We start from the raw sequence: 13727 nt of genomic DNA, 5'->3' as shown, positions 1-13727 counted from the left end.
AGAGCCTGTCAGGGAAGCATCACTGCATGTTTTCCTCTCCTAAAACTCTCCCACAGGCATTTATTTTTGACCAGTGTCAAACACTAATAGATTTGGTTAGTTAGAATAGATTCTATATGTGAATTAAAACAAAAAAGCACCTTATGAACTAGAGCTACAAGAGATCTGGGACTTAATGCTATGAGCCAGCATTTTGGAACACAAGTGAAAAAGCAGACATTTGAACAGTAAATAAAACAATGCATTAGCCATGGAACAGAGGCCAAAGGGAAGTTCCTAATCTCTTTTGTAACATGAGCTTGAGGAGGCATTAGATCAAAATTAAGTGTTGATAAAATTCCACGCTGGCTGAGGAAAACACCTTTCTGCAGGATGTGCAAACAGGCTTCAGTATTCAGATGTCAAGGCCATGAACTTAGCAAGAGTCAAAAATGAACCAAATATCCATGTGGATAAATCACTGTTAATGATGATAACTTTGGATGGGACATGGAAATTCACACTTCTGAGGTTAAGCCTATGCTTAGAGACTAACTCTAATGAGGGAGGCAAGTCATCCAAAGCCTGCTGATGCAGGATTCTCACACCTTCCCTTCTCATCAGGTAGGACACAAACACCCATAGTTCCTTGGACCAAATCACAAGCTCTACAATGGGAACAATTCTGTAGCTTTAAAAAAAAAGGTTTTACACCTGTTGTAGTTTCCAAACTGATGTATTATATACTTCTTCCTGTTTTCAATAAGAATTATCAAAAATATTTATGATGGCTTTATGTCTTTTCTGTTCTTTGGAGAATCTAAGAGTGGGAGAAGTGTGGAGGTTCCAAGTGTATTGTCTGTGACCATTTGCCTGGGCCAGGAATTTGATTTATTGGGCTACGTCACCACATTCTTGATAATAATCATAATAACCAACCTGTGAGAAAGGGATGGAAGTGTTCAGCCATATCAAAAAGGAAATCACAGAAAAAAACAAGGTCAAAGCGATAAAACATTATTACCCAGTGTCTACAGAGCAAGTATAGTTATGGTACTTACAGAAGGAACTTCAACAGAAAACAACACCAAATGAATCCATCCAATTAACAAAGATCACACTTAAAATAATACCTAGAAAAGACTAAATAGCCTATTGAGTCTGTCACGTGTAAGTGCTAGCCTGAATTATGATTCCTGGGCAGTCAATAAACCCCCCAACAAAGTTTCATCAGGCTGGGAATGGTGCAAATTATTTTCAAGCAGGGCTAACTGGTTAATTTAACCACAAACCATTTGCTTTCATAAAGTTGAAGTCAGTGTAAATCCAGAAATGCTTTCAGGTTAGAAATTAAAACAAAATCGATCTCTCCAGAAAGCAGTGCATGAAAAGACTTTTCTGTCTCAGCAACACTGTATCATTCTGTGACATGAACTGAAAAAGAAGGCAAAATAAATCCTATTAATATATTTGCATGTATAAACAATGGAAAAACTGAATACAGTAAACTTAAGTATTAAAAAAATGTTTTCATATTTTAAAGTGTTTCAACAACCACAGTTACTGGTAAGAACAGACATAATTCACACCTTTTTTTTTTTTTTCCACACACATGCAAAACACTTAAAGCTACTAATTTAGTCAATGGTGTGACCTGTTGACCCAAAGCTATCATATTTCATTATCCTCAAAACTGGAGACAGTTTGACTCCATGGCAGGAGGCACCTGCATCACCCCCCACCAACACCAACACCATCCAGCCAAGGCTGGGAGCATGAACAAGCAGATATTAGCAGATACACAGGTGAAGAAAGGAGGACATGGCTAACTCAGGCAGGACACAGCAAAAGCAGTGAGGTGGAGGTTTCCTAGGAAGAACTATGGGAAGACACTTAAGGAGTACTAAACTTCTGGACCTTGTTCCCCACCCTTTCCCAAGTTATCACACTTGTTAACTTCATAAAGGTGACAGGAGGCTTCACTCACATCTGTGAAGTACTTTAAAATTACGTAATGTTATTAAATGTGCATTTTACATGCCAAAAGTAAATCCTGCAACTCTGGCTTGCCCAAATGGTTCAGATAAAGCCAATGGGAACAATAACATATGGGTGAGCAGGGAAAAAATTCTCTTACAGAATAACATGGAACAAACTCCAAGGCATTTATTGTGAGAAGAAGGAAAAATGCATATTTTATTCATTTTATGACAACTGTTGCACAAAGCTGCCCTCACTTGCTTACCCCCAAGGGGTATTACCCTTTCCAGCAGTAATGGCCTTTGCCACTTGCATCAGCCATTTAATCTCAGGCTCTGTTCTTGTCAAAGTTAAAAGAAATTTCACAGGGTCCTCCCAGGGCAGGCTCCCCAGCCTGGCTGTCATTGACATTTTGTGCAATCAATCTTATTTCCATCACTGAAGTGAGGAACCAAGTAACCTTCTGTGCACATCGTTATCAAAATGAGCATTTATAAATGAATATACAAAGGACTTATTTAAAAGCAACACAAAGAGGACTTGAGAGGGTTCTGGACTTTATGACCCCAGTACACAGCTAAAGAGGATGGACAAAGGAGTGGGAGGAGATATGAAAGAGTTAAAGATTTGTAAGGGTAGAGTTTTAAGATGTTATTTGGCATGGGTATTAACATGAAAGGGAGACCCAAAAGATTCCTTTTATTGGGTGAAAATCTGTTCTGTGTATGTTTAAGGAGGGCTTGTGATTCAGTATTTTCCTTAACCTATCCTGCTGCAGTCAGAGATGTTCCTCTCCCTCACCCCTCTTCATGCCACTGGCCCTCACCACCTCTGTCATACCAAGGCCATGCCAGTGGAATTGATCCAGCTGAAAGCACCCATCTTTTCTTGTTTACTCGTCACCTAGCTCAGTTTTCAGACCCACCTTCCTCCGTAGATATTGGTGGCACAAGGTGGTGCAGGCAAGGAAGGAGCTAAACCACAAACAGGGAAGGGACAGAAAGGGGGAAGACTGATCTACAGTAAATTCTACTGATTTACTAGGAATTTCAAGAGAGATCCCTTTCAACTCAAAAAAAAATGCAACAAACCAAGAGTGAAATGATGAAACTTCACAAACTTGCTAACCTGCTGGCTTTGATAGCAATTTACAGCACAGCTTACAAAGGTATATATTGCTCCCAAAAGATCAGAGTACAAAATATGTGGAGACTCCCATGTTCCCACATTCCTGGCTCCCACCTTTTCAGAGGCTGAACAGGATAACTCCACCTGGATTTATATTACAGTAGTAGAACCAAAAACCCTACAAGAGTAACAAGAAAGTAGGTTTTAAGCAAGTGTCTTACCAAGTGTCTGTTTAACCTAGTTCTGTTGGGAATACACTGCATGAAGCCTTTGTGAACACTGTTCAGCACTGGTAAGAATCCTCTGTAAAGCTTCAAGCTCCCCTGTGGTCAGCTGCTGAAATATCAGTGTAAACTTTGACATGAGCATCTCTTAACCACAGGGCAAAAGCAGAAATACATCAGCAAAACCAAAGTAGATTATTGCCAGTCTTAGTGGACTCAATAGATTTCAGTACATTGAAAGAACAGATTAAAGTTAACTGCATATTTAAAATAAACCTATAATATTATCTCCAAGGTATAACTTCATTTATTGTGTCCTATATTTAAAGAAGTTGTTTACAAATATCTTTTATTATGGTATAGTAGATGAATCTCTTCTTCTCCTTAGTTTTTTTTTTTGTTGTTGTTGTTATTGTTTTGATTTGTTTGTTTTTAATTGGCCAAACTAGAAAGGTAGAGTGTAGCCCCAGGAATCGTGTTCAAATATTGTAGGACCAGACCTGCTGCTGAAATTTGGACTCAAACCTAATGAGAAACACAGAGTCTTCAGAGCCCTACATGTCTGCACACATCTCTAGTGACAGACTGGGGGCATAAGTAAATTCTTACATTAAAAGAAAAAACAATTATAAAGTTACTGAAAGTTATAGACTGAAAAACCTTATTATATCATTTAAATAATCACCCATCTTACATTCTCCAGCACTCTCCAGGCTCTACAACTTTAGTCCAAGTCTGAAATGGTTTAGATTGCAATGAAGGCCTTGCTGAAATAAAATAATTTTAATTAGCTGGTTTTGTATGTGACTAGGAAAACTTTAGACTCTTCCCAATGAAGATACAAAGGGGGGAAAAATCACTCTTAAGTATATTTCTCTGTCAATGGTACATTTCTTTTTTACTTTGTTTCTGATTTCATTTTCATAGTTCACACACACCAGCTAATCACACAATGAATACACTAGGTTGAAGGTGGTTTTATTTATACTTTTGCTGCTAGGCTTCTAGTTTCATGAAAACCACATGCTGTATTCAAGATCTTATTTTCACAGTCTATATAGAAATAAAATAATTTTATTTTAAAACATTTTTGCTCTGCAGAGATAAAACAGGTTCAGACTTGAAGGCTTTCTGTAAACATAGTCTAGAACTGAGCTTTGCAAATGTAAAATAAACAGAATAAACAAAATAATGATAATATGGCAACTACAACATATGATCAGTTATGTCCACTTTCATTCTTGCACCGTTTAACAACCATTTTCCCCATTCCTTGTAACTCCATGGAAAAAATTTGAGGGGTTTACAGCACTTGAACAGCCTTTGAAACCTTGTTAAAGCTTTCCACACGTTAAACGATATTTTCATTTCCCTTTTACAAAGAAGCTGTGATCACTGACAACATTACAGATTCTTTTGAAGATATATAGAACTCGTGGGTAACCAAAGACCCAAGGTTTTGCAGAAGAATTTGACAAAACCAGAGTAGGACAATTTGAAACACCTCAAGCACAATCTATTTATTTGCATCTGAAGGAGGTAATGCCACATACCTTTATGTGTATATGTGTATAAGCACCCTCTAGTAATTTTTTGTTTCCAGCCCCAGGAAGGACATAGGAATCTCATGAGGTTAAACAAGGCCAAGTGCAAACTCCTGAACTTGGAGCAAGCAATTCCCAATATCAATAGAGTGGGGTGTGAAGGAATTGAGATCAGCCCCACTGAGAAGGACTTGGGGGCACTGGTGGATGAAAAACTGCCCATGAGCCAGCATGTGCACTCATCACAAGAGTGTCCTGAGCTACATCCAAAGCAGTGTGGCCAGCAGGTCAAGGGAGGTGATTCTGTCCCTCTACTCCCATGAGACCCCACCTGGAGAGCTGCTTCCAGCTCTGGGGTCCCCAGCACAGGAAAGACGTGCACCTGTTGGAATGGGTCTGGAGAAGGGTGATTACAGGGTGAATAGGGGAATGTTTCATGTCTCCTGTGAAGAGAGACTGGGGTTGTTCAGCCTGGAGAGGAAAAGGGGAAATGACTGCAGCCTTTCAGTACTTCTAGGGGGCTTGTAAGTAAGATGGGGACAATCTGTGTAGTAGGTCCTATTGCAATAGGATGGAGAGTAAGGGCTTTAAATTTAAAAAGTGTTGATTTAGTTTAGATATAAGGAAGATGATTTTGACAATGAGGGCAGTAAAATACTGGAACAGGTTGCCCAGAGAGGTGGTAGATGTGCCGTCCTTGGAAATATTTAAGGTCAGGTTAAACAGGGCTCTGAGCTACTTGATCTAGTTAAAGATATCCCTTCTCCTTGCAGGGGGGTTGCATTAGCTGACCTCCAAACGCACCCTATCCTGTGATTCTGTGATTTCACCTCTGCCAACACAGAGCTATCTCCTCTGTCCGGCGATCCGGGGCGCTTTGGGGGCCAGCAGCGCCGCTCCCCGTGAGGCTGCAGTCTCCTCCGCGGCCGCCGGGTGGCGCTGGGTGGCCGCGGGAGCGCTCCGTGCCGGGCGTCCCGCTCCGCCCGCGGGCTGCGGCCACGGGGACACGGGGACATGGGGACATGGGGACACGGGGACATGGGGACACGGGGACACGGGGACACGGGGACATGGGGACACGGGGACACGGGGGCACGGGGACACGGGGACACGGGGACACGGGGACAGCGGGGACACGGGGACACAGGGACACGGGGACATGGGGACACGGGGACACGGGACACGGGGACACGGGGACATGGGGACACGGGGACATGGGGACACAGGACACGGGGACACGGGGACACGGGGACACGGGGGCACGGGGACACGGGGACACGGGGGCACGGGGGCACAGGGCCAAGGGGGCACGGGGACATGGGGGTACGGGGACATGGGGGTACGGGGGCACGGGGACATGGGGGCACGAAGCCAAGGGGGCACGGGGACACGGGGACACAGAGACACGGGAGCCAAGGAGTCACGGAGCCAAGGGGCCACGACAGCCGGCCAGCTCCTTGCGACGGCCCCGGAGAGCCTGCGAGCGCTCTCCTCCCGGCCCTGGATGCTCTGCTCCGCCCGGGAGGGCAGAGTGGCCACGCACAGGTGCCGCTGCTTTCATGCGTGCTTGGCGGTTCCAGCACGGCTGAGACAATCCTCTTCCAGGTTAAAAAAGAAAGTTTATCTAGGCACAAATACCATCTGGAGCACCATGAGCCGAGATGCTCTGATATACTGAAATATATCATAATGTAGACATGTGCTTTTATTTTGGTGGGGTTTTTTTTTGCAACTTCAGTTTCTTCACGTATATAATCGGCATTGCTCCTTAATCCCAAAGAAACTCTTTTCTTTCTCTAGCTACCAATCTTAAGGAGCCAAGTACCTTCAGTTATTTTAACCACTGCCTAGCCTGGAAAGACAGCTCACTTGTAAGCAGTGTCAGTGTTAACAATCACAAGCAGAAACACTGAGTAAGATATGCTGAGCCCCAGTGGGGTCAGTAGGGCTCCACAGGTATTTTCAGCTTGCAGAAATCTAGAAAGAAACTAGTGATAGATGATCTGGAAAAGCAGCTTCTGTCTCAAACACAGAAGTTACCAAAATCATCTTTCTATTCTAAACTGAAGAAATACCCTAAAAAATGATTGGAGAAAGCTGAACACGGAAGTAATGTACCTCCTTTCAAGCCTTCTAAAACAGGCCAATGAGTCTTATTACAGCCTGTTTGCTTTTACCAAAATTACTTTAAAATCTAATACACTAAGGACATCTTTCTCAAAATCACATTCTTTCACACCTCTGGAGCAGTAAACAATTTCTATAAGCTTGACCACACTGTGGCTCAAGTGAGGGCTGCTGGTTTTTTCTGCCAGAAGCAACACACTAGGGGAGAAAAAGAAGTGAACTGTATAAGGGAGATGCTGGATTAGCAGCCAGTGAGCTGTTGTAATGATCCATTGCAGCAGCTCTGTGGCCTTGCTATCTTGAGCCATTAATCACCAAAGTTTCAGCATCCTCTCTAGCACAGGTCAGTCAGCTGATGCTTAAAACACCATATAATCATGCTGTGCAGGCTTGTGCTTCAGGCCTGAAATTCGGATTACGGTTGAGATAATCAGATAATCCATTCAGGTTGTGGAAGCCTTTGAGCTCTTTTTTTTTTTTTTTTTTTTTTTTTTTTTCCCCACTGCAGAATGCATTTATTTGACTGCAAACCAAGGCAGAAGAAGCACAGAAGCCCTGAGTGTGGCTTCCCCTCCTTCTGTGGATGTTGAGATTGTGAGCTGCACTTCAGTGAAGCTGAGCATTTGAAAGCCAAATTGTCTCACACAGTCCTTGTCTGCAATTCAAGAATGGTCCTAATGCTCATTTTCAGTTTTCCACTCCTAAAACAGCAGCAGGATTTTTCCTCTTGAGATCCTATTAGAGCTGGAGTTGGTGGGGTTGCAGCAAATATACTTAAAATACATTTATGTGATTTAGTTTCTATGCAATTCCCCCCCTACCACGCACTCTGCAAAGAGGGCTGCAATTAGTGCTATTTGGTGCACTGTGGATATCTTTATTTAATTAGCCTTGTTAAATTACATGGCAAAAAAGCAACTCCTCATCTCCTTTCATGTCCATGAAGGCTCCCACAGACAGCAGAACCAGTATCTTCCTGGGAAGCAAAGTTTTATGACATCAGGCAGGAATTGCATATTCCTTCAAGTACCACAGAGGGGCTCGACAGACTTTGTGTGTGACGGGAGACAGAAGCAAGGGCCTGAGGAAGGAAAACTGCAGCTCTTAGAGCCAGGACCCATACACAGTTGATTTCTTTCAGACCTGGATTAATACTGTCTTGAACAAGGATTACTTTTTGCCCTATTTCTACATTTATTTCCAAATACTAAGTTTGGACAAGGTACAGAGGAGTCATTGTTGAGTGTCCAGTTGGGACCTACTATTCAAAGCAATAGTAGGAAGTAACTTATTAAGATTCCATGATCTTAAAGCTTGATCTCTCACTAATGCATCCCAATCTCAGAAAGATGCAGATTCCAGTACTTCATCAATGTTACCAGCTTGCTTGGTACCCAATAAAGTAACTTTCTTGCAAGCATTTCGCTACTAAAGCTGAAGTTCTATTACTGTTGTTTCCTTTACATCAAATTGACCTTCTCTAAGAGCTATATATCTTTCCCTGATTTATAAGTACAGGTTCCACTCCAGCACATAAGAGGAGTTTTATTTTGCAGCAAAATTGTACAGTGCAAGGAAGTGAGAGGAGGGGGGTCTTCTCCATCTGGCAGATGATCCTTAGAAGTGGAAAAGAAGATGTGCAGGCTTATGCTATTAAACTTTTTGAGCTCAAATGGGATCCAGCTGTTTGAGATCTACAGCATTCTTGCAGTTTAACTGTTCACAGTATGTATACTTTGAATCTCTTTATTTTTGTTTTCTTTAATTGTTGGGGCCTGAGATCATAAACGCCCCAGTCTTTCAAACGTGAAGTGCAGCTCTTGGTAATTTGTTCTAATCAACTGCAGTAAGAAATGTCTGCTCCGTAAGCTTGAATGCTTTTTCTCTCCCTTGACAACAGAATAGACTTCATACAAAAAAAATAAACATCTGGTTTGAGTTGAACATCAAATTGCAGTTGCTTTAAGTGCCAACTATTAAATTACCTCGAATGTTTTATGTTTGAACATGATTTTTCAAGACAGCTAAATTTTTTAACTGAAGCAGAAATGTACAGTTAAAATTGCTTTAGAAGGTTAAATCCCTCGAACATAGGGAGGTTTTTAAATCATGTAGTTTGGTCTCTCTTCTTGCTTTTACAGAAATTGCATTTACAGAAATTATTATCGAGACAGGTTTTTATACAGGCAAATATGCCTCATCAGATGGTAACAGGAAGAAAAGCTTTATCTAGAACTCAGGGACTTGATTCTGAACTCCAGAACATAGGGAGAGACTGTCAAGGCTGTCCAGAACTTACTGAGTCATGCAAAAAAATCATATGGACCAAGATTACAGCCCACATTTTCATCAGGAAGCTAAGCATTAAAGCTCATATATAAAACTTCCCTCATCTGAAAAAAGCCAACCTCCTTTCCTTATCTAGCATTATTTTCTGAAGATGAGTTTTACAGTCTGATTTGCATGACAGCATTACAAATTTACAGCTTTACATAAATGTTGCTATTTTCCTGAAACTACCCAGTTGTTGATCCACAACAAAAATCAAAAGAGATTTTTCTTTTAATATTTTTCTTTTTTTCTCTAAGTAGATTTCCAGTTCTCTCAGAGGGACTTTTTAAAGATAGAGAACAGTACAATTTGAACTATTGAAAGCAAATTAAAATGAACAGCAATTTTGCTGTTTTGGTAATGCTTGCAATTTCTGTATGACTGGAATTGACAGTGTTTCTGAGACTTTTTATGGTATTTCAGGGAGAGGGGAAAAAAAAGAGAATGTTTTATTCATTGTGAGATGGCTCTAAAAGGGCACCAGGGAAGTATAAATGAAAACCATTTTCATATTCCCTTAAGTATTCTGCAAAACTCTTCTCCAAACCAAAACAGAGTAACTGCAAGTGCTGACCAATAATAGCATTGTTTACTTCTTCTCTGATCAAAGTGAAACCACAGGGAGAATTAACAGAAAAAAAAAAAAAATAAAGTACAGATGACTGCAGCTGGGCAAATTACTGGCAATTACTCTGGTGACTTCTAAATTGGATGTGACCCAGTGTCAGTGGTTGTCTATGCTTGTTTTCACCAAAGGTGATTGTAATTGTTGTGATGATGAAGTTACTCCAAAGAGAAATTAGTAATTATGAAGGTGGGGCCACCTGATTAAAGTTTCCATATTATTTAGATGGCTCTTCATAATACTGACTGGTTTTATCTAGAATATTTAAATTCTATAGCACAGCTCAGCTCTCAGATTCACTGAGGAACACACTGCAACCTTGATCATAATAAAAATCTGCTGATTGTTTCAGGTGCTGCATGGGAAAAACAGTGACTGTTTGTGGACTGTAGATAGATAGGAAGAATGACTTAATTTACCAACTGTATTTTGCTGAAAAGTGATCTGAACAGGTTCAAGGAATACAGGCCCAAGTGATCTTTGAAATTCAACATGGACAACAAAGAGCACGTTTTCATTCTGAGAACCATCTAAAGCAAACCTGACTAACCAATCCTACTATTGCTAGTCATTCAGAGTGTCTGGAAAATTGATGTTCTTGATTTTCTCACACTGAACTTCATCAGCACATAAATTCTGGTGTATGTGATTAGGGGAAAAAAACACTATGTCTTCAACTAGCAGTTCTTCTTGTAGCTTGATGAAGATGGCTTCAGTTACCACTTAAATAATGCAAATGGATAAGGATGAAAATTAAGTCACAAAATCACAAGAGGTGAAGAGGTGAAATTGGAAGAGACCTCTGAGGTTTTGTGGTCCAACACCCTTCTCAAGCAGGGACCCACAGAGCCAGTTGCCCAGGACTGTGTCTAGATGGCGTTGAAATCTATTTCTGAGTAATTCTGTTCTCTAAATTCTCTAGTCTGATGAAGTTATTTCAGCTTATGTTACTTACTAGCAAAACCTGCTAATAGAAATTTGCTGGTAGAAAACATGATAAAAACTCTTTGGTTTCCTTCAGTACACTGAAAGAGGTGACACTCTTGTTTAGGTTCTAGAGGAAAACTGGATCAGAAAGTTACATGAAAATTGTTGCCACAGAAACAACGAAACTTGCAAGAAAAATATTAAATGAGGAGATAAGTCCTGGAGGCAATGCCCTTTCTCATCAGAAGTGGCATAGGGCCTTTAGGTGAAGAAGAAGCTGACAGAGCTGAAGAAGCATGCTGGGATGTAGTGATTAGCATCCCTGTTTGCACCTACATAGACTATCAAATAGATATATTCCCAAATACCTACTCAATTACCTAAGACAGTTTTATAGAAAAGGTGTTTATTACTTCCACTTTTCCCCCAAACTTCACCTGCCTGGTTAATGCCAATAAAAAATGAGAAGAGCCAACAACCTTCAGCTATTTTCAGCTGAGATGTGTTACTCTTTTTGAAAATTGTTGGAGAAAGCCTCAGCTTCCTCAAGCAGCTTCCTTTCCACCTAATGCATGAAGCTGGACAGGCCCTAAGGATCTGAGGTATGTTACTATGTTTAAATGTTTTCCTGTTGGAATAATTTGTGGAAATCTATTTCAGTTGAACTTATGACATAATAATGGAATAGCAACCAATATCAGAGCAGGATTATTTCATTACTTTACCACCCAAGAGTCTCCAGTCAGTCTTTAAACCAAACATCATCTACTGAACTTTATATGCCTCCAGGAACTGGGAGGGTAAAACCTAAGGAAGCTGTTTTTTCTGTGTCTGTGAAAGTGCTCAGAGACTGAAAATTACTACGTTCAGAATAAATATACTTCCAAATTTTATGAAGGAGACATATAAACTCATTTACCAATTCAAATAAGGATATTTGAACAAAGAAGAAAAATAAATAAATGTGGTTTTGTATTGGGAAGGGGAATCAAACTAAAAGGAAGAAAAGGGTCAAAGAAAATTAGCTGCCTTAGATATGTTCCACTGCTTTCTGGAGAAACCATGTACAGTGATAAAAGGCCTGGAGGCATGGAAATTGCAGACTTAGAGCAACTCAAGCAGAGAATACGTGTCCCAAGGTTTGTTGTGTCATTCCTTTTTGTATATACATTATCAAATTAATTACTGGCTTGTTTATAATCTTAATACAGCAACTCTGTAATTATGTGTGACAACATCAAAATTCTAAGGAGGTAAATTGTGCATCCCCAAGGATGAACTTGTGAGGAAACATGCTTGAACTAAGACTTTCAAAGGGGTTTAAATGAGTTGATTTTTAAGCTTCACATCTCTTTTGAAGGAAGGAGAAGAGAAGCTGTGCTCAGGAGAGGGGTCAAAGTTACCATGAGAAAACCTGTCAAGAGAGTTGCTGGAAATCTTCACAACATAATTAATCCACTTTTTTCTGCAATATAACATAAAAGGTTAATGAACACTCAGCCAGAAAGAACACTGTAAGGACTCTAGCAGATGTGCGGGAACAAAGTCAGTAAGAAGGAGTTAACAGAAAAAAATAGAAGGGAAAAAGGGTGAACATAAAAAGAGAAGGAAAGAGAAAGAAGCAGAAAAAGCAAAAACTATACAAAGCCAAAAGAGCATAAAGGTTGCATTTTAAAAAATGTATGTATGTTTGTGTTCCTTTCTCTTTATCCCTAGTTCCAAAAATTCAGCTACTATTTTGGACATCCAGTACCATGTTCTCCTTGAGTCAGCGTCCCTGGCCTTACAGAATCTGTAGGGGTTTGGGGTCTTACCAGGCTCTGACTCTGAGTATAAAAGAAGGGAGATCCAAGGAGGACAGGCACATGCAGAAAATCTGCACAGTGCCTGCAGTGAGTAGCCTGTTTAAATGGATGATTAAATAACTGTGTGCCTTGTGCTCTTCTCAGGGCTGAGCCTGCCACATGCTCCAGGGGTATGCACCACGCCAGTCAAACTCTTGGTCAAGGAAACTCCTTCTCCTGAGGCCAAATCTTCCCCCAAGAGCTTTTCTACCAATCTGGGCAAGTCAGCTGCAGCAGGGAATTTCTCCACAGCCTTCGCATTGCAGTGAGATTTTGTGTGAGAGCAGAGGAAGAAGATCTCATTCATACTAAAATACAGGACTTAAATACCTTCTTGGTTTGTGGCTGAAATAATAATTGTGTTTAATTCTATGTATCTGCCCATATATCATCTCATCAGTAAAAGAGAACTCCATGACAGTTCATTTGTTAAAGATTATGCAGCCAACAGCAGCACCACCTTGATGGGAGCTTACACATAGACCTCATGAAGCAATGCAAGTTTCCCATGACTTTCAGCAGCTTTAAAGGAATTGCTTTTATTTCCAAGAAATGTGATATTTTCCATTACTTGCAATTTGACAGCATCAACCCGCAGCTGCAAGTCTCATGCCAAGAGCCTGGGAAAGTGAGTGTGGCAACCTGTTCAGGGAGAAAGAGAGAAGCAGAAATGGCAAAGATGGAACTTGGCTGTGGAACCTCTCCTTCCAGCTGCCCCAGAGCCAGGAAGAGTCTGTGATCCTATTTAAACTGCCTTTAGACATGCTTACTGGTATGATATGCTGCCAGAGGCAGCAGCCTACAGTGTGGATGGACCCCATTTTTTCAAGGAAATTCTGTCCCCAGTGGACTCTGACTCCTCAGTGTGCAGATGGGGCAAGGGGGGTTATGGGGTGGTGAGGGAGTTGAAACACTCATATTTCTTTCTTCTAAAAAAGCCCAAGCAAACAGAAAGATCTGCCTCCTGACTGTTAGACAGAGATGGAAGAATGAAACAATTCAGCTGGCCAAAACAACC

The sequence above is a fragment of the Pseudopodoces humilis genome, chromosome 1, assembly GCF_049639895.1.
Source record: "Pseudopodoces humilis isolate 2021_Gansu_Grassland_sample_001 chromosome 1, ASM4963989v1, whole genome shotgun sequence".
In the NCBI taxonomy this organism is placed as follows: Eukaryota; Metazoa; Chordata; class Aves; order Passeriformes; family Paridae; genus Pseudopodoces; species Pseudopodoces humilis.
This window is presented reverse-complemented; position numbering follows the sequence as displayed.